This window comes from Pan paniscus, chromosome 8 (genome assembly GCF_029289425.2).
Source record: "Pan paniscus chromosome 8, NHGRI_mPanPan1-v2.0_pri, whole genome shotgun sequence".
Classification (NCBI taxonomy): Eukaryota; Metazoa; Chordata; class Mammalia; order Primates; family Hominidae; genus Pan; species Pan paniscus.
In genome coordinates, this window is record NC_073257.2 from 86,473,876 (window position 1) to 86,496,452 (window position 22,577).

The 22,577-nt window shown below is 35.9% G+C and overlaps 1 protein-coding gene across 11 annotated transcripts in view; it reads left to right on the top strand.

Annotated features, from left to right (window-relative positions):
- ADK (adenosine kinase) overlaps window positions 1-22,577 on the top strand; it is a 563,972-nt gene that overhangs the window by 173,021 nt on the left and 368,374 nt on the right. The window lies entirely within an intron of this gene.

Consider the following 22,577-nt stretch of genomic DNA (forward strand, 5'->3'; position numbering starts at 1 on the left):
TAAACTAGTGTTCATAATTGTATTTTAAAGCTTTCCAAAATCCTATGTAAAATGAGTTTCTAAAAACACTAAACAAAAGAAGTTTTAGGAATTATGTTTGAATGAAATAGAAACATTGAACTCAAAATTGTAAAGCTGATATTTCAAGAACTACCAATTAGTGTAACATTACTAATTGAGTTACAGTATTTAGAAGTTAAAACTGATGTAAATCAAAGGACTCATGTTGTTTATCTATTTTGAATCCTTTTTTGAAAAAAGTTAATCTTTAAAGTTTTTCTGTATTAAAAAAATCTGATTATCTCTTGTGACCTATTTTACCTAGAAAAGTTAGTTAGAGGTTAAAAGGTTTTTTATGAGACATACTTCTGTGCATCGGAACAGTCCAGATGTAAATTTAAAAAGAAGAAATGACAATGAAGTGATCAAAGAGAATTCTGTGTTCAAATGCTTTCACCTGGAGCAGTTGTAGAAATGTCAGTAGCACAACTGTATTTATAATTATAGCAGGATGTGGCAGATGGTGATGCAACACCGTCTCATCAATTCTTTGTGTCATTGAAGAAAGTAGTAAGTATTAATTCTGCCAATTTTATGATTAATGAATAATTTTAAGTAACACAGGCCCTACAAATAAGGTTGACTATTCAAATTGTGATACCTCATTATAGTTTTTAAAGTTTAAATATAAATTAATACTCCTCTTTGCCTTTCTGTTCTCTTTCCTTTTCAAATTAGGTTGTAAAGTTTTCAGAGCTAAAATAAGATGAAGGAAGCAGTGGCTTGCTGTCCTCAATTATATTTTTGATGTGTTTGTGAAATTATTATAACTTAGATCAGATTCTTTAAAGAAAAATCAGTATTTCATTTTTTCCTTTCCTCCCTTTTCTCCCTCTCTCCTTTCCTTGTCTCTCTCCTTTCCTTTCTCTCTCTTCTTCCCTTTACCCCTCCTCTCCCCTTCCCTTCTTTCTCCTCCTCCTCCCTTCCTCACATCTCTTTCCCTTCTCCTCCTACCCTTCCTCTTCCCTCCCCTCTTCTTCCTTTCTTCCTACTTTGTTTTATGCATTATGTTAAGAAATTGTTTTACTGCTATTAGTGATAACATGCTTTTAGTTCTGTCTTAGCAGTTATGGTTGTGCTCTCCAGGATAAATCTACACATATCACAGTTATCCACTTCATAAAAGAATGACATATCTCTACTCTTGTGGGCCTTAATGTCATGCAGTGTTTCTGGGTATGACATTAAACATGGGTACAATTTGAAATTGTGTTTTTCTGTCTAAAAGCAAAACAAAGCTTCATCAAGAAATACTACAAGCAGTGGGACCTAATTTCATCAAGGGGATAAAACTCTATTCCTTTTTATTCTATTTTGGAATTGGAATTCAGAAACATTTTTTTTTTTGGTCCTATGGATGGTATATTCACTTATTTGAAATGAAAATTGAACTCAGACTTTTCTGAAAGAGTCTCATTTGTTAATTGGTTGACAAGGATGGTCTTTGCCATTTAAATGATACAGTGGTACTGTCAGCTGTCATTGTTCTTGAAAGCAAAGAAAATATTTAATTGTATTGATTTTCTGACTTACTTTCGAATTAATACATATTTCCTTCTTCTTTAAGCAACTTTATTGGAATATAGTTCACGTACAATTCACCTGTTTAAAATGTATAATCTTGTGGCTTTTAGTGTGTTCACAGATCTAGCTAGCTGTGCAACCATCACCACAGTCAGTTTCACAATATTTTCTTTTCTTTTTTTTTTTTTTTTTTTTGAGACGGAGTCTCGCACTGTCGTCCAGGCTGGAGTGCAGTGGCGTGATCTCGGCTCACTGTAATCTCCGCCTCCCGGGGTCACGCCATTCTCCTGCCTCAGCCTCCCGAGTAGCTGGGACTACAGGCACCCGCCACTGCGCCCGGCTAATTTTTTGCATTTTTAGTAGAGACGGGGTTTCACCGTGTTAGCCAGGATGGTCTCGATCTCCTGACCTCGTGATCCGCCCGCCTTGGCCTCCCAAAGTGCTGGGATTACAGGTGTGAGCCACCGCTCCCGGCCCCACAATATTTTCATTATCAAATGAAGAAACTCTATAACCATTAGTAGTCATTCCCCATTTCTCTCTCACCCCCTCATCTTCTGTCCATTCAACCCCTTGGCCCCAGACAGTCACTTATCCAGTTTTGTTTCTATAGGTTTGCCTATTCTAGACAATTATTTTTATTTTTGGAGATGGCATCTTGCTCTGTCTTCGAGGCTGGAGTGCAGTGGCACAATCATGGCTCACTGCAGCTTCCAACTCCTAGGCACAAGTGATCCTCCCACCTCTGCCTCCCGAGTAGCTGGGTCTATAGGTATGTGCCACCATGCTCAGCTAATTTTTAACTTTTAAATTTTCTGTGGAAATGGAATCTTGCTTTGTTGCACAGGCTGATGTTGAATTCCTGACCTCAAGCAACCCTCCTGCCTCTGCCTCCCAAAGTGCTGGGATTACAGGTGTGAGCCACTGTGCACAGCCTTTAACCAATTGTCAAAAACTTATTCATGTCTGTGATTGTAGATTCTTTGACCAACATCTCTCCATCCTTCTACCCCTCTAATTACCCAAGCCTCTGATAAACACCATTTTACTTTCTCCTTCTATGAGATCAGCTTTGTTATAGTTCACATATGAGTTGAGATTATGTAGCATTTGTCTTTTTGTACCTGGTTTATTTCTTTTAACATGTTATTCTCCAGGTTCCTCCATGCTATCACAAATGAGAAGATTTTGTTCCTTTTTTTTGTGGATGAATAGTATTCCATTGTGTATATATATCGCATTTTATTTATTCATTCATTCATTGCCTGATAAACTCTTAGGTTGATTACATATCTTGGCTGTTGTGAATAATGAAGCAATAAATATGGACGTGCAGATATATCTTAATCATTTCCACTGAATATGTACCCAGAAGTGGGATTGCTGGATCACATGTTGTACCGTTAATTTCTGAAGGAACCTCCATACCTGTTTTCCATAATGGCTGTGCTAGTTTACATTCCCATCAGCAGTGTACAGGGTTCCCTTAATATTTCGGGTACTATAGCCTTTTGTAATATATTTTGAAGTCAGATAGCATGATGTGTCTTTGTCATTTTTGCTCAAGATTGCTTTTGCTATTTGGGATCTTTTGTGGTTCTATATGAATTTTAGAATTTTTTTTCTATTTCTATGAAGATTATCATTGTCATTTGAGAGGGTTTACTTTGAATCTGTAGATCACTTGGGATAGTATGGGCATTTTAATGATATTCTTTCATTACATGAATGCAGGCTGTCTTTTATTTGTGTCTTCTTTAATTTCTTTCATCAGCGTTTTATACTTTTCATCTTAGAGATCTTTTATCTCCTTGGTTGAATTTATCACTAGGTATTTTAGCTATTTTTATAGCTATTTTAAGAGGAATTGTTTACTTGATTTTTGTTTTTTTCAGATAGTTTGTGGATGATATATAGAAATGCTTTTGTATGTTTATTTTGTGTCCTACAACTTTGCTGAATGTGATTATTAGTTCTGACAGTATTTTGGTACATTCTTTAGGGTTTTCTGTGTATGAGATCTTGTTGTCTTCAAACAAGAACAATTTAATTTCTACCTTTCCAATTTGTATGCCTTTTATTTCTTTCTCTTGCCTAATTGTTCTGGCTGGGTCTTCTAGACTATGATGAATAGAAATGGTGAAAGTATACATCCTTGTCTTGTTCCAGATTTCAGAGGAAAAGCTTTCAATTTTTCCCCATTCAGAATAATAGCTTTGGATTTTTCATATATGGCCTTTATTGTGCTGAGCTGCATTCCTTCTATACCCAATTTGTTGATAATTTCTAACATGAAAGAATGTTGAATTTTGTCAAATGCATTTTCTGCATCTATTGAAATATGGTTTTTTCCTGCATTTAATGTGATATATCACAGTTATTGATTTGTGTATGTTGAACCATTCATATATCCATGGGATGAATCCACTTGATCCTGGTGAATTATCTTGTTAATGTGCTGGCTTTTTTTTTTCTTTTTTAAGACAGAGTCTCACTCTGTCACCCAGGCTGAGGTGCAGAGGTGCTCTACCTGCTGGATTCAAGCGATTCTTCCGCCTCAGCCTCCCTAGTAGCTGGGATTACAGGCGCCAACCACCATGCCTGGCTAATTTTTGTATTTTTAGTAGAGAGGGGTTTCACCATGTTGGCCAGGGTGGTCTTGAACTCCTGACTTCAAGTTATTTACTTGGCCTCCCAAAATTAATGTGCTATTGAATTTGGTTTGCTGGTATTTTGTTCAGGATTTTTCTTCTATGTTCATCGGAGACATTGGCCTATAGTTTTCTTATTTTTGTTGTGTCCTTGTTAGGTTTTGGTATCAGGGTAATGCTGATTTTGTAGAATGAGTTTAGAAGAATTCTTTCCTCTTTAATTTTTAAAAATAATTTGAGAAGAATTCGTATTAGTTTCGCTTTGAATATTTGGTAGGGTGTGTTGGCTTACGCCAGTACCCCAGCACTTTGGGAGGCTGAGGCAGAACTTCAAGAGGCCAGGAATTTGAGGTCAACCTGGACAACATAGTGAGACCTTGTTTCTACAAAAAAAAAAAAAAAAAAATTAGCTTGGTATGGTGGTACACACCTGTAGTCTGAGCTACTTGGGAGGCCTCTTGGGAGGCTGAGGCAGGAGGATTGCTTGAGCTTAGGAGGTGGAGGCTGTAGTGAACTATGATCATGCCACTATACTCCAGCCTAAGCAACAGAGCAAGACCCTGTCTCTTTAAAAAAACAGAACAAAAATTTTGGTAAAATACAGCAGTGAAGCCATCAGGTCCTAGGCATTTTTTCTTTTCTCTTTGATGGGAGACTTTTTATCACTGATTTAATCTCTTTACTTATTGGTCTGTTCTAATTTTCTATATCTTCGTAATTAAATTTTGGTAGATTATATATATTCAGAAACTTATTTCTTCTAGATTTTCCAGTTTGTTGGTGTATAATTGTTAATGAGAGTCTCTTATAATTCTTTATATTTCTCTGGGATCAATTGTAGTGTCTCCTTTTTTGTTTCTCACTTTATTATTTGTGTCTTCTCCTTTTTTTCTTAGTCTAGCTAAAGGTTTGTTGCTTTTGGCTATCTTTTCAAAAACCTAATTCTTTGTTGTATTTATCTTTTGTATGTTTTTTAGGTCTCTATTTCATTTATTTCTTCTCTTTATTATTTATTTTTTTCTGCTAATTTGGAGTTTGGCTTGTTCTTGTTTTTCTAGTCCCTTGAGGCTCAACATTAGGTTTATATCTTTCCTCTTTGGGGATTTATGTGTTAATTACTATAAACATCACTTTTAGACCTGCTTTTGCTGTATCTGATAGGTTATGCTTTTTTTCCATTGGCATTGTTTCAAAAAATCTTTTTGTTTCTCTTTAATTTTTTCATTGACCATGTTGTTTAATTTCCATGTATTTGTAGAGTTTTTGATTTTCCTCTTATTATTGACTTCTAGTTTATGCCATTGTGATCGGAAAAGATAATCTATGATTTTGAACTGAAACTTGTTAAGACTTATGTTGTGGCTTAATATGTACTCTATCCTGAAGCATGTTTCATGTTCAGTTGAGAAGAATGTGTAATCTTCAGCCGCTGGATAGAATGTTCTGTAAATGTCTGTTAGGCCTATTTGGTCAAGAGTGCAGTTTAAACCTAATGTTTCTTTTTTGGTTTTCTGTCTGGATAATGTTTCTGTTGCTTAAGTGGGGTGCTGAAGTTTCCTACTAGGTAGAGGATCAGAAAAAATAAATATTACATACTCGGCTTAGTATCTGGGTGATGAAATAATCTGTACAACAAACCCCCATGACACAACCTGCACATGTAACAAACCTGCACATGTACCGCTGAACCTAAAATAAAAGTTAAAAATAAAAGTTGTCTACTATGATTGTTTTGTACTCTATCTTTCCCTTTAGATTTATTGATATTTGCTTATATCAGGTTATTTTAATCTAGTAACAACTTAACTTTGATTGCTAAAAATGTTTAATAAACACTGTGTACTTTAACTCCTCTTTTTCTCTCACATTTTGAATTTTTTTCTGAGATACAGTCTCACTCTGTCATCCAGGCTGGAGTGCAGTGGTATGATCTCAGCTCACTGCAACCTCCACCTCCCGGGTTCAAGCGATTCTCATGCCTCAGCCACCCAAGTAGCTGGGATTACAGGTGTGCACCACCTTGCTCAGGCAATTTTTGTATTTTTAGTAGAGACGGGGTTTCACCATGTTGCCCAGGCTGGTCTTGAACTCCTGACCTCAAGTGATCTGCCTGCCTTGGCCTCCCAAAGTGCTGGGATTATAAGCATGAGCCAACTTGTCCAGCCACATATTTTGAATTTTTGATGTTACAACTTACAACTTTTAAAACTGCATATCCCACTATCAATTGTTGTAGTTATAATTATTTTTAATAGTTTTGTCTTTAATCTTCATATTAAAGATATAAGAGGTTTACATACTATGCTTACAATAGGCCGAATAGCCACTTCCCACTCATTTTTTCCACCATAGAAACTTGCATCCAGGGGACTTCTGCATATGTGGGCTTAGGGGAAGGGTGTTGCAGTCAAAGCACCATTTCCCTTACTGTCTGATATGGTTTGGCTCTGTGTCCCCACCCAAACCTCATCTCTAGTTGTAATCCCCATAATCCCCACATGTTGAGGGAGGGATCTGGTGGGAGGTGATTGGATCATGGGGGTGGTTTCCCCCATGCTGTTCTCATGATAGTGAGTAAGTTCTTACAAATCTGATGGTTTTATAAGTGTTTGGCAGTTCCTCCTTCACCCTCTGTCTTTTTCTCCTGCCACCATGTGAAGAAGGTCTTTACTTCCCCTTTGCGTTCCAGCGTGATTGTGAGTTTTCCAAGGCCTCCCCAGTCATACAGAACTGTGAGTCAGTTAAACCTCTTTTCTTTATAAATCACTCAGTCTTGGATATTTCTTTATAGCAGCGTGAAAATGGACTAATACACTGTTCTCAGATTTTTCTCAGCTCTGTGGTACAATGAGACACCATCCTGAGTTCCAAGAGATCCAGGGTAGTCGTCTTGCCACTGAGAAGATACTAATTGTGACAAGTTAATGGGTGCAGCACACCAGCATGGCACATGTATACATATGTAACTAACCTGCACATTGTGTACATGTACCCTAGAACTTAAAGTATAATAATAATAAAATAAAAAAAAATAAAATAAAATCTAATCTTCTGTGCAGGCAAAAAAAAAAAAAAAAAAAAAGAAATTCTATAGGGTGTGGAGAACCAGACAACAATTCCTACCCTTCCATTTTGCAAGCATCACTCTGCCATATTTTTTAAAGAATAATGTTTTTAGAGTATTTGTGTTCTTTGGTACTTTTGCTGCTGAGATTCTTGGGATAACAAAGTAAAAAACCAAATAGTCTAGATTGTAACATACCACAGTGATTTGGGGCAAGAAGGATGTGCAGTAGAATTAAGCCAAGCTGGGCAAGTATGAACTTGGGACTATCACCAAACTCTGTCTCATTCTTTTCTCCTTATTTAATTCTTCCCATATCAAGCATTTACAATCCACTATGTAGAGGTCCATACACCTTGGCTTATAGACTTCACTTGGTAGTTACTGTTGCCCACCTATCTATTAACCAGAATTTTCATTTAAAAATCTCTACATAAAAATTAGCAGTTATGCAGTGGAGTTTTCAAATAAGGAAGAAGATTGGTTGGATGGATGGATGTTAGGTGACCACTGGGAAACTATGGTTTTAGAACGAGTAGCTGGTAGGTTGCAGGTGGCATGTATTTTAATACATGTAGCAGAAAACTGAAAATTTATGAGCATTTTAGAAATTAGAGCTCTGTCAAAATAAGAGAAAAACTCAGATTTAATTTTATAAAAGCAGTACTAATGACTTTATGAAGATGGCATATGATTTATGTATGTATGAACAATTATATGTATCATTAAATAGATCAGATAAATTTTTTGTTCTTTTAAGAATAATAGGCCAGATGTGATGGCTCACGCTTATAATCCCAGCACTTTGAGAAGCCAAGGCCAGAGGATCAGTTGAGCTCAGGAGTTCAAGACCAGCCTGGGCAACATGACAAAACCCTGTCTCTACAAATAATAATAAAAAAAAAAATTAGCCAGGCACGGTGGTACATGCCTGTCATCCCAGCTAGTCAGGAAGCTGAGGTGCAAGAATTGCTTGAGCCTGGGAGGTTGAAGCTGTAGTGAGCCATGATTCTGCCACTGCATTCCAGCCTAGGCAACAGAGCTAGACCCTGTCTCAAAACCAAATAATAATTTTTAAAATATTTATTATCTAATGTGGGTTTTTGCTTTATGTAACAGTTGTCACCTACTCTAATATGAAAAATGAAAAGAAAGCCAGGTGTGGTGGTGCATACCTGTAGTCCCTGCTACTCAGGAGGTTGAGATGGGAAGATCACTTGAGGCCAGGAGTTTGAGGTTGCAGTATGCTATCATTGCTCCTGTGAATAGCCATTTTACTCTATCCTGGGAAACACAGTGGCATCCTGTCTCTTAAAAAAAAATTTTTTTTAAAGCATGTTCACAAGTTCTTTAATACTTCTCCATTGAAAAGGTAGAACCTAATTTCCCCTCTCTTGAATATGGCCCAGACTTAGCGACTTATTTCTAATAAGTAGAATGTATGTAATGATGGTGTGCTATTTCTGAGGCTAGATCATTAAAGGCATCATTACTTCCATATTATTTTTTCTTGGGACACCCATAATGGGGAATTCAACTGCTATGTTCTTGAGGATACGCAGTCAGCCTTTGAAGACACCCACATGGGCAGGAACATAAGCCTTCCAGCGGCAACCAGCACCAATATGTTGGCCTTGTGAGTGCAGCCAGCTCCAGTCAAATCACCAGATTACTGGAGCCCTGCCTTACTTAACCGATTACAACCTGATGAGACACCCCAAGAGAGAACTGTTCCACTAAGCTGCTCCCAAATTCCTGACCCACCAAAACTATGTGAGATAGTATTTCTTATTTATAGCCACCATGTTTTGAAGCAACAATGACTATTAAAATAATAAAATAACTTTCAGACATTGTTTTTAATCCCTCTTTTCTGTAGTCCCTGTACTTTCCCACCCCAATTTATATTTCCTGTTTCTATTTGAACTTTTTTCTTTTTTGTTTTCATTTCTTTTATACATAATCGTTTTGAGCTATAAGAATAATTTATGCCAAAAATTATGCAGCTAATATTTTACACCCATATTGTAACCAGTATACTGGTATAAAACTAGATAATAAACTACTATGGCTGTGTTTTGCTTCTTACAGATGGAAGGAAATGCCTAAAATTTAATTTTATATACCACAATGTGTTTTGAAAGTTTTGAATAATTTTCTGGTTTTGAAAACCTGTTTTGATTTTTTTTCTCACAAACACGATATTCTTAAGTAAAATGGAGTGATTTATGATTAATAGAAATAATGAAGATTATGCAAGTTATTTTACTTCAATTGAAATAGCAAGGCCAGAATAATTTAATCATGTTTTCCAGAAGAATAACAAAATAGAATCAGTGGCAATACTAGTAAACATTAGTCTACATTTCTATTTATTTATTTATTTTTTTAGACAGAGTTTTGCCTTTTTACCCAGGTTGGAGTGCAGTGGCACGATCTCAGCTCACTGCAACTTCCGCCTCCTGGGTTCAAGTGATTCTCCTGCTTCAGGCCTCCCAAGTAGCTGGTATTACAGGCACCTGCCACCACACCCAGCTAATTCTTTGTATTTTTAATAGAGACGGGATTTCATCATGTTGGCAAGGTTGGTCTCAAACTCCTGACTTCAGGTGATCCACCTGCCTTGGCCTCCCAAAGTGCAGGGATTATAGGCGTGAGCCACTGCACCCAGCCAACATTTATATTTCTTTAACTTCATATCATTTGCTGTAGTTAGCTGGATCATATTTCTTAAATTTTACTTTATTTATTTATTTTTGAGACAAAGTCACGCTTTGTCACCCAGGCTGAAGCTCAGTGTTGCGATCTTGGCTCACTGCAAACTCTGCTTTCTGGGTTCAAGGAATCCTCCTGCTTCAGTCTCCTGAGTAGCTGGGATTACAGGCTTCTGCCACCATGCCCAACAAATTTTTTTTTGTATTTTTTGTAGAGACAGAATTTCACCCTGTTGACCAGGCTGGTATTAAACTCCTGACCTCAAGTGATCCACCCACCTAGGCCTCCCAAAGTGCTGGGATTATGGCCATGGGCCACTGTGCCCAGACAAATTTTACTTTCATAGTAACATTTTGCAAATGTAAAAATTTTATAATTTGATTAGTAATGTCAGACTCTATCAAGGTGATGCTCTCTTAAAAGTTGTTGATGATAATATTAGATGAGAGGTGTATGTAGTTATGAAAGACCCTGAAATGATTGTATTTTTTTATTTCTGTACAAAGTTTACTCACATTTCTATGTCTAGCTATAGCTATTCTAAGCCATAGCACAAAGAACTGTATTGTGATGGTGAGACTATAAAAAGGTAAATTTAGAGAAAGCTTCCAGATCTGCTCTAGAATTTATTACCATCTGGTCTCTTTGGAGACTAGTATAATTATTCATGGGAATGTTTTCAACACAGAAAAGCATGGTTTGTGTATTGGCAGAAAGTAAAAAGTACCAGTGGTTTAAACCATATGTAGCTTTTTTAGAGTTAGGCAAGGGAAATGAACTGAAGACCTAATTGAGAGTCATCAGTAGTGATGCAATTTGTCTCAATTTTGTCAGAATCTGTTCATAATGAACAAAATATTGCACAACAAGAAAAACTGAAGGTATTAGAAATATAACTCCATTTGAAGAGTATTACTTTATCTTAATTTAACCAATGAAATGTAAGATGGTGTCAGCTAAGTATTTGTGTAAATCTCTGAAATAACATAAGGAATATATGTCAAATTTTGATGACTTTTAAAAATGAAAACACTCATGTTAAAATAATTTTAAGCTTGAACACTGGAAGAATGTCTTATTAAGGTTATTTTTCTTAAATTGAATATGAATGTATTATTTTAGATCATTTTAGATGTGGCATGGACTTACTACTATTCCTCTTAAGAAGTAGAAATATTTTACAGTCTTTCTTAAGCTTAAATTGATTTTATAGAAAAAGGAAAAAAAAACTAAATATCTTTTCACTTTCCATTCTAACAGTTACTTGGAGTCTATAAAAAATGAGATGACAAATCAAAAAATTGAAATCATCTATTTTTTCAGCTATTTTAAAAGAAAAATGCCTAGTGGGCTGGGAATACACAAGAAATTTAAATTTGTGATTGAGAATAGGAAATGCATTTGTGGTTTTAAAAAAGAAATACCAGCATGTCACATTAAAAATATGGCATCTACAGTATTGTACAAAGGAAAATGTATTACATTAGGAGGGGGTATGTTGTACTTTATTTAGAGAACTAGTGCAGGGATACGAATGAGAAGTATAACGCCATAGAAGGCATGAGCATTAGTAATCCAGTCAGAGAGGAAGAATTTTGCTGCCTCCCATGTAACATAAAACAGATGTTCCATTCTATTAGAACCTTACTAAAATGAGAGTTTAGATCATTGGTCAATAAGAGAAACATGAACAATGGCAATTTAATAATTTTGAGGGTTTTTCTTATTTGTGAGTTAATATCCATGGTGGGGAGTATGAAGGGATGCCTGCCAAATGTTATTTTATTTTTGATATCTTGATTGAGAGAGCTGAAAGGCAACAGTAAACTATACTAATTTTTAATTTATTGTTTTGCAAATTTAATCTATTTTTTTTCTCAAAAACTGTTGTAAGAAAAAAAGATTTCAAAATTATAAGTCCTGATTTAATGCTTGAATAGGTATTGAAGCATATCTGAAAGTATAATTAATTAACTTCAAATGAATACTGTAAACATTAAGTAGTTGGCAACTGAAAGTAGACGTATGCAGAAAGGGACACCAGGGATGGTACCACAGGATCCTGGGTATATTTTTTTTTTTTTAAGGGAAGATTTACTTTTTTCTAGAAAAGAAATTCTTTTCAAATAAATTTATTTTTCAAAAAATACTTTTTTTCAAAAGTATTTTTTCCATTTTAAAATTAAGTTATAATTTATATACAAAAAAGTGATCTTTGTAGTGTATGTTTCTGCAAGTTATGACACATGCACAGTCTAGCAACCAGTATCAGAAATAAGATAGAGAATAGTTTCATCACCTCAAAACTTACCCTGTGTCCCCTTTGTAGTCTTCCTTTCCCCCACTTCAGCCCTTGGCAATCCCTGCTCTGTTTTTGTTGACAGAGACAGTTCTCCTCACTTGTTTGTGAAGACTGTAAGGTTCTGACTGCCCTTTTTCCTGGGACATTTCTCAGGGTTATGTATGCAGCTGATAAACTTGAGACATGAGATAACATCTGTTCCCAGACAAAAAGCAAGCTTATTTACTGCTTGCTATAAAATTGGTGGATTCCCTGAGTTCAGTGCTTCTCATTTGCTGATGCAAACTCACTACAAGCATAGCATCCATCTGAGCATCCCAAAAGGACTTGGGATGAAGGGAACTGATGCAAATGTGCTGATGTTCTTCTGTTTTGTCATAAGTAATGAAGTGTTTTTTCTTTGAGGAGTCTTGTGTCTTCTGCCTGCATCCATGTATTAGTTAAGAGGCTTTGGTGTTAGCTTTTATTAAATAGGGTAAAATCAAATCCCAGTCTCCATAATTTTCTGTTTGTATAGTTTTGCCTTTTCCAGTGACTTGTATTGAGGGTTCCTGCTTCTGGCCAACAACCTATGAGTGATTTTTTAGGTCTGATCATAAGGCATTTACAGAGGTTTTCCTGGCAGGCTTCATAGGGGGAGGGCTGGTCTCCAGAGCAGACTTGGTGCAAAGCTTTTATAGTCTCTGAGGGGAATTGCAGTCAAGGACCCAGCCATCCTCTTATACATATCTGCGTTCCTAGCCTAGGTGCCTTCATTCAGAGGCCTCTTTATGTGGGGCTTTTGGGGAGGCTTTTCTTAAGTGTCTCTGTCAAGACTTTATTGGGGAAAAGAGGGGAAGACACTTACCAACTCTTTCTCTACTATGACTTGTACTTTTCTGTTTCTAACCCTTCCCTCTCTAGCCTTCACTCGACTCCTGGGTCTGTAAAACTGCCAGAATCTTTTGTTGGGGGTTCCCTTTGGCAATGATGCAACCCTCACATTTGTGCTGGTCTACCTGCCCTGTGACCAATGTGCCATGCCACAGGGGAAAATGGAATGGGGGGTAGCTGGCACTTTCTCCAGTTTAGCCTCTTATACTGTCACAGTAAGTGATTACAGACCTATTCTTTATTTTATTTTATTTTATTTATTTATTTTTTTGGCTTGTTGCCATTGGCTGTGCCAAAACGTGGCAGCCCAGCTTTCTCCAGCTCTCCTGAGGTACTGATACACACAAATGGAATCATGTTGTGCATAGCCTTTGAATCTGACTTTCTTCAGTTGACGTAAGTTCATCTTAGATTCATCCATTTGCTTTGTCAATAGTTTTTAAATTTTAATGGCTGAGTAGTTTTCTATCATCGTGATGTACTGCACCTTGTGTCTCTATCCACTCTAGAGGAATATTTGAATTGTTTCTGGTGATTATGAATAAAGCTGCTAAAAATATTTATACGTTTTTGTGTTAACATAAATTTTCATTTTACTAGATGTATTGCCAAACTCCTTTCCAAAGTGGCTGTGCCATTTCACATTCCCACTAGTAATATATGAGAGGTCTAGTGGTTTCACATCCTTTCAGCACTTGATATTGTCAGCTTTTATGACTACATCAATTGTAAGGGGGAGAGGAGCATCTCATTGTTTGTTTCTACTTCCCTAATTATGTGAAGCACATTTTTATATGCTTATTTGCTATCTGTATATGTTCTTTGAAGAAGTATCTCTTCAAACTCTTTGCCTTTTTTTTAAAAAAAATTGTGTTTATTTTTGTTACAGAGTTTTGAGAATTCTTTATCTGTTCTGCAGACAAGACTTATCAGATGTGTGATTTGCAAATATTTTCTCCTAGTGAGTGGCTTGTGTTTTCATTTTCCTAACAATGTCTTTCAGTGAGCAGAAGTTCTTACAAATTTATGTACTTTTAAAATGGATTATGCTTTTGTGTCATATAAGAACTCTTTGCCTAATCCAGGGTGAGAAAGATTTACTCCTATATTTTCTACTAGAAATTTCATAGTTTTACTTTTTACATGTAGATCTGTGATCCATTTTGAGTTAAGTTTTGTGTATATTGGGTGAGGTCTGTAACAGAGTTTTTGATTATTGTTTTTTGCTATTGTTTTTTGCTTTGGCATATGGATATCCAATTGATCCATTACTCTTCCCTGAAGTCTATTTAAATCTCTTTAATTGCCTTTGTACTTTTTTGAAAATCAATTATGTGGTTGTATATCTATGTTCCATATTCTGTTTCATTGATCTATATGTCTCTTCTTTCTCCAATATCATACTTCTCTGATTACTGTAGCTTAATGTGTTTGTTTTTTTTGCTGTCTAATCATGGAAGTTGAATTTATTGCATTTTACAGGTCAATGTTTTTTTGTAGTTGTAGACGTCTGTAATTTTGCACTTTTAATTTTAATGTAATGGACATATTAGAAATTAGGTTTTCAATATGCAGGGGAAATGCTGTTAATTTACAATTGAAGAGAGTTATGAAATAATAATAAATAGAAAAAGTAAATAGAGAAAGGAAAGTACAGTCATCCCTTAGTGCCCATAAGGGATTGGTTCTAGGACCCTCTGTGGATACCAAATCCATGGATACTCAAGTCCCTTAAATGGCATAATATTTGCACATAACCTATGCATATCCTCCCATATACTTTAAATAATCCCCAGGTTGCTTATAATACCTAATACACTATAAATGCTAAGTAAATACTTGTTATACTGTATTATTTAGGGAATAATGACAAGAAAAAAGTCTGTACCTGTTCAGTACAGACTCAACAACTATCCATTTCCCCCACTTCCAAGTATTTTTGATCTGCTGTTGGTTGGTTGGTCTGCAGATGCAGATCCCATGGATATGGTGGGCCTATATATATGTCTTATTTATTATCACTACCTTTTGCTTCCAAGTATTTTTTATTTTTAATGAGAGTTATTTTGTTGTGGTGGGTGGTTTAACATACATAAGTTTTCCCAGCAGCAGAACCCTGAAGCAAGGATTTTAGAACAAAGCCTACTTTGGAGACGTATGTAACAGGCAAGAATTGATGCAAGGAAAGCAAGGCAGCTAATGAAGACTTACTAACTAAACTAACACAATAGGTTGCTGGAGCTTTATCTTGTGGGATAATTCTGGGAAAGTCAGTGTCAAATTTAGTTTCGGGACTAACTCACCTGAAGTGTGAGAGGGTGAGTATATTTCCTGTTACTGGTTGTGGACTGCCATACAGAAGACATTGCACCTGCCTGGTGCTATGGTGGGCAGAGTAGCATTCAGCCATTCAGAGGAAAGCCCTGAGGGATACAGAGGAAGATACTGGCTATTGGAAGTAATTTGGAATGGTGGGAAAGGGTTAGGTCCAAAGGATACTGTAGGGACACTGACATTATCTGACTCATGCCTTGTGAATTTTAAGTGCCTTTCCTGGGTTATAAAAGTGAATAGCTTTAATCAAATCATCTCTATAAAGACATTTCTAAGTAAATTTTCTATACTTACACTCCTCTACTTTTTATTACTACAGCTGGCTTCATTAGCTTTTTGTATATTAATCTGTGTTGTCCTACTATTAGCTAGAAGAGCTTACTAACTGTGAGCTTGAAGATATTGTATATTCCCTCTTCGGATGATTTTTTTTTTTTTTTTTTTTTTTGAGTCAGAGTCTTGCTCTTGTAGCCCAGGCTGGAGTGCAGTGATGCAATCTCGGCTCACTGCAGCCTCCGCCTCCCGGGTTCAAGTGATTGTCATGCCTCAGCCTCCTGAGTAACTGGGATTACAGGCACTTGCCACCACGGTGGGCTACAAATGTATTTAAGAATCTTAAATGAGCTGTGATTGCACCACTACACTCCAGTCTGGGTGACAGAGCGAGACCCTGGCTTCAAGCAGTCCTCCTGCCTCAGCTTCCTAAAGTGCTGGGATTACAGGCATGAGCCACTACCCCTGGCCTAAATTCCTTTTCTAGCCTCTATACAGAATTTCTAGGATAACAACAACAACAACAACAAAAACTTAAATGATAAAAATGAATATATAAAATAGCAAGTAAGCCATGTAAAATATTTTCAATATTCTTAGCCATTAGAGAAGTGCAAATTAAAACTATAAAATACTGCTGCATACATATGTGGATAGCGAAAGTAAAAACTGGTGAGAATACAGAATGAATGGATTTCTCATCTGTTGCTGATAGGAAAATGACACAGCCACTCTGGAAAACAGTTTGGCATTTTTAATAAAATTAAAGATAAATATTCCATATGACTCAGCAATCATATTCCTGAGTATTTAACATAGAAAAATGGAAATTTATGTATATGTAAAAACTTGCTACACAAATATTTACATCAGCTTAATTTGTAATTGCCTCAAACTGGAAACAATCCAGATAACTTTCAACAGGTGAATAGATAAACAAACTGTGATATATCTATCGAATGGAATACCAAGCTTTGTAAAAGAATAAATTACTGGTACAGTCAACAGTTTCCATAGATCTTAAGGGCATCACACGAAGTAAAAAAAAAGCTAAACTCAAAGTGTTACATACTGTATGATTCCAATTATATAGTATTACTTAAATGAAAAAAAATTAGTTTTGGAAAATTAACCTGTCATTCCAGGAGTCAGAGATAATGTGGGAGAAGGGGATAGGTATGACTATAAGGGAGTTGCAGGAGAGGGCTTCTTTGTGATGATGGAATAGTTCTGTGTCTTAATTGTGCTGGTGAGTACATGAATCTTTACAGCTGGTAAGATTTTATAGAATAGTACACACACACTAAGAACAATGCATGTAATGTCTACTTTGGGGAGCTTTTTAAAAAAAAATTTCTTTTAAGAGACAGTGTCTTGTTCCATTTCCCAGGCTGGAGTGCAGTGGCACAATCATAGCTCACTGTAGCCTCAAACACCTGGGCTCAAGGGATTCTCCTGCTTCCAGCCTCCCAGGTAGCTAGGACTATAGGTGCATGCCACCATGGCTGGCTAATTTTTTTTATTTTTATTTTTTGTAGAGATGGGGGTCTCACCATGTTGCCCAGGCTGGTCTCAGTTTCCTGGCTTCAAGCAGTCCTTCTGCCTTGGCCTTCTAAAGTGCTGGGATTACAGGGGTGAGCCACTGCCCTGGCCTAAATTCCTTTTTTAGCACCTTCACAGAATTTCTAGGATAACCAATATAAGTAAAGTAGATGTTATTTTTAAAATGATCCACTTTATACACTAAATTAAAAGACAGTCTTGATTTCTTCAAAATTCTTTGCTGTGAAGTGAAACGTTTGGTAATCATATATCTTGTTGACATAAACATACAGATTCCTCTGCATGTAACATTCTTTTCCTTCACTTTACCAATTTGTGCCCATTTCACATATCTCAGCCTATATCCCTTTTTCATGATCATCTTACCTCTGACATACCTCTTTCACCCACCAAATCTGTGTTTGGTGTCATTTCTATGATGGTCCCATACAAAGCTGGACTCATTTTACTGATGCAAAAAGTGATGAAATAATGAACAAGTTAATGGCCCAACTGAAACTGTGGTGTTGGACATAAACTTTAGAATAAATCCTAAATCTTAAGTGTGCAAATAAATTATTCAAAACATGAGATTACCTAACCTATTCTAGTGATATTTAACAGAGATATGTTTGTAACTGGTGGAAGAAGAATCACTCCCTAGGTACAAGATCAATTGCTGTTCATTTTATTCACCTGAAGATAAATCACTTTCACAGATTTTGCAGACTACTTCTTTTCCTGAAAAAATGATTTATTAAAGTGGAGGTGTCTTTACTATATCAACACTGGCTTACTCTTTTCTTTATAATACTTCTATACTGAAAGAAGCCAGAGGCCAAAAGTAGTCTTGTTTGTGCTGCTCTTTATTTCATTGTTATTTTTAAACCAGATGATGAAATTCCCTTCCATTTTGAAGGGCCATTTTTCATGTACCATAGGAGGGAATTTAAACTGTTTGAGTTAATATTAACATATTCTATTACTATAAATTGGTTTTAGTTTGATTTTAAAATAGCATATTAATTTACATTTAATTTTAGTATTCAACTCTGATCAGAAAAATAGTATTTTGGATGTAGGGGTAAGGAAAAGGTGTGAAATTCCAGTTAAAAATCTAAAGTACTGTGTTTATTGTTTCATTGTGTGTCTGCATTTAGTATTGTTTGTATGAGAAAAAGTCAGTTGTTTCCTTATATTCCCATATAATTTTTGAGTAGTATGACAATCTTCATTTATATACCTGATGACTTTTAATTTTTAAAATGTTGTCTAAACCAGGTTTCAGGTGATATATCTTGCTTCCTAATTTGACAACTCTGAATATTACTATTGAAACTTGTAAGCAAGTAGAAATTAAAATGAAGCCATACATAGCATTTGCTTTGATTAAAAAGAATAGAAACCTAGACTGTTTTGGAAAATTCAGTGTATATTTCAGTGTATATATATTATGTGTTTATATATTGACAGATCTGGGCATCAGAATAGAGTCAAGAAATAACATAAATAGAAATTCAGTAAGAACACATATGAAACTGGAAACCAGTGGAGGAAAACTGAGGAATTGCTGTTTGTGAGAGACTTATTTTTCACTCAGTATACTTTTTTTTACTGTTTTAATTGTCTATATAGCATGCTGCATATTACCAATTTTAAATACTTAATTTTGAAAGATTAAAATGGCTGGCAAATTTATTGCCCATTTGCAAAGTACATTTATATCAGGCATAGTACAATATGTAGAATGTTATTGGAACATTGGAACATTGTGTCTGAAATACTTTTTTAAAAACCTCATAAAATATGAAAATACTTCTTAATGATTTCAATATTAACTCTATTCATTAGACATCTATCATTATCCTTTATGTCAGAAACTTAGAGTGAAATCTTATTATTAGCTTGATTGAAGAACACTTGTTCTCATTTCATTGTGCTATAGTTAACATTCAAAGTTAAAGTTATTTTTCTTCTCCTTGATAGTATACTATAATAAGTATATTCAAAGTGATGCTCTAGATTTGTTTCCTTCACATTTAGACTTGCATTTTTACAATGTTTATACTAAGGTTTCTTACACTTGCCATAGTATATCTGTGCGGTGGCTTACTCCTGTTAATCCCAGCACTTAGGGAGGCCCAGGCAGGTGGATTATGAGGTCAGGAGTTTGAGACCAGCCTGGCCAACATGGTGAAACGCTGTCTCTACTAAAAATACACACACACACAAAAATTAGCTGGGTATGTTGGCGGGTGCCTGTAATCCTAGCTACTCGGGAGGCTGAGGCAGGAGAATTGCTTGAACCTGGGAAGGTGGAGGTTGCAGTGAGCCGAGATCCTGCCACTGCACTGCAGCCTGGACAACAAGAGCAAGACTCCGTCTCAAAAAAAAAAAAAAAAAAAAAAAAAAAAGGATTTTTGCAATCATTAACTTACTTCTTGCTGTCTGTTTTTATTGTCTTTGGCTGTCCTTCTTCTTCAAAGATTTCTAGTATATTTACACTCCTTAATCCTAAATCCAGTGTATGTTGGCTCTCATGGTAGTTTTCCATTTCATGTACTTGCTTGTATAATATAAATCCCTGTTCTTGGTGTTTTGTGTATTTATTTATTTGGCTGCCATTGTATTGAAAATTGTCTTGACAATTCATTTATGAACATCATTAGTACAGCAATATGTAATTCAAAACCAGCATGCTCAAATTTGTACTATTCTGGTTAGTTATTGCTATGTGTGTATTTTCAAATTTTTAAAGACTTAGAGAATAGTAAAACATATACTTAGCACAAATGATATCACTTCTTGGTACCTTTCTGTGAGTCCTTCTTCCCATAAGGAAATTAAATTGTTCTTTGTTTTCATGCTAAGTAGCATGAAAAAAAAGCTTTATTGAGATAAATCAAATTTAGAGCATTTTTATCACCTCAAAAAGAGCCCATATACATTAGCTCTCACCCACTCAATTCTCCCTCCTTGACTATTTTGGGTCCATTGCAATTCCAAGTGAATTTTAGAGTCAGTTTGTCAATTTACACAATGAGTATAGCTTGAATTCTGATAGGGATTGCGTTGAATCTCTACATCCATAATGGGTAATATTGCCAATCTTAATAAAATTTTCCATGAATGTGGGATGTTTTTCCATTTATTTGGATCATCTTTAATTTGTTGCAACAATGTTTTGTAGTTTTCAGAGTATAAATTTTACACTGTAAAGAAAACTTATTCCCAAATATTATTTTCTTTTTGATGCTATTGTAAGTGGAATTCTTTTCTTAATTTTATGTTCAGATTATTCATTGCAGATGGCTTAGAGATACGATTGTGTGTGGTTTTTGTTGTTTTGTTTTTGAGACAGGCTCATGCTCTGTTGCCCAGGCTGAAGTGCAGTGGCACAAACATGGCTCACTGCAGCCACAATCTCCTGGGCCCACCTGATTGTCCTGCCTCAGCCTCCCAAGTAGCTGAGACCACTAGACATGCACCACCATGCCTGGCTAATTTTTAATTTTTTTTGTAGAGACAGAGTCTTGCCATGTTGCCCAGGCTGGTCTCGAACTCTTGGGCTCAAGCAATCCTCTGGCCTTAGCCTCCCAAAGTTTTGGGATTATAGGCATGAGCCGCTGTGCCTAGCTCAGTTTGTGTGTGTGTGTGTGTGTGTGTGTGTGTGTGTGTGTGTGTGTGTGTGTGTGTGTGTTTTAATATTGATCTTGTATCCTACAGCCTTTCTGAACTTACTTAGCTCTAATATTTTTTAGTGGGTTCTTTACGATTTTCTATAAACAAAACCATGTCATCTGTGAATATAGTTTTGTTTCCTTCTTTCTTTCTAATTTGGAAGCCTTTAACTATTTTCCCCCTTCCTTAATTGCTGTAACTAGTAGTTGTAATGTAACAGTGAACAAAAGTGGCAAGAAGAGATGTCCCTAGTCTTGTTTCTCATATAGGGGGAAAATATCTAATCATTCACCATTAAGTTTGATGTTTCTCTGCAGTTTTCTTAGATGCCCTTTATCAGATTGAGGAAGTTACCTTCTATTTCTAGTTTTTTTTTTAGCGTTTTTATCTTGAAACAGTACAGTTGACCCTTGCACAACATGGCGATTGTGGGTGCTGACCCACTGCATAGTCTAAAATCCATGTATAACTTTTGATTCTCCCAAAACTTGTCAATTAATAGCCTACTGTTAACCAGAAGCCTTACCAGTAACATAAAGTCAATTACCACATATTTTATATATGTATCATATAAAGAATATATTATTAAGAAAATCATGAGAGAAAATGTATGTACTATTTATTAAGTGGAAATGTTTCATGAGAAAAATCATCATTGTCTTCATGTTGGGTTGGCTGAGGAGGCAGAGGAGGAACTGGTTTTGCTGTCTTAAGGGTGGCAGAGGTGGAAGAAAATACTGGTGTAAGTGGATTTGTGAAGTTCAAACCAGTGTTGTTCAGGAGTCAATTGTAGTGGATTTTGCCAAATGCTTTTTGTTTGTTTGTTTTTTGAGATGGAGTTTCGCTCTTGTTGCCCAGGTTAGCGTGCAATGGCATGATCTTGGCTCACTGCAACTTCTGCCTCCCAGGTTCAAGCAATTCTCCTGCCTCAGCCTCCTGAGTAGCTGGGATTTCAGGTGCCCAGCACCACGCCTAACTTATTTTTGTATTTTTAGTAGAGATGGGGTTTCACCATGTTGGCCAGGCTGGTCTCTAATTCCTGACCTCTTGTGATCCACCCGCCTTGGCCTCCCAAAATGCGAGATTACAGGCGTGAGCCACCATGCCTGGCTGCCAGATGCTTTTTCTATGTGTGTTGAGATGATCATGTAATTTTGTTTTCTATTCTATTGATATGATGCATTGAATTAATTGATTTTTGGATCTTAAGCCAACCTTGCATTCCTGAGACAAACTCCACTTGGTTATGTTATATATAATTTTTAAATGTTGCTGGATTTGTTTTGCTAGTATTTTGTTGAGGATTTTTGCATCATTCTCATATGAGTATCGGTCTGTAGTTTTATTTTCTTGTGACTTTGTTTGATTTTAGAGTATCATAGTAATACTGGCCTCATAACATGAATTGGGAGATGTCTTCCCTCTTCTAATTTTTAGAAGAGTTTGTGGAGAATTGGTATCAATTTTTTTAAAAGAAGCAGCAATTGCTTATTTTTCTAATCAAGTGTCTATGCTGCTGAATCTTAAGGCCTCAACAAATGTTGCACCTTATTATTTC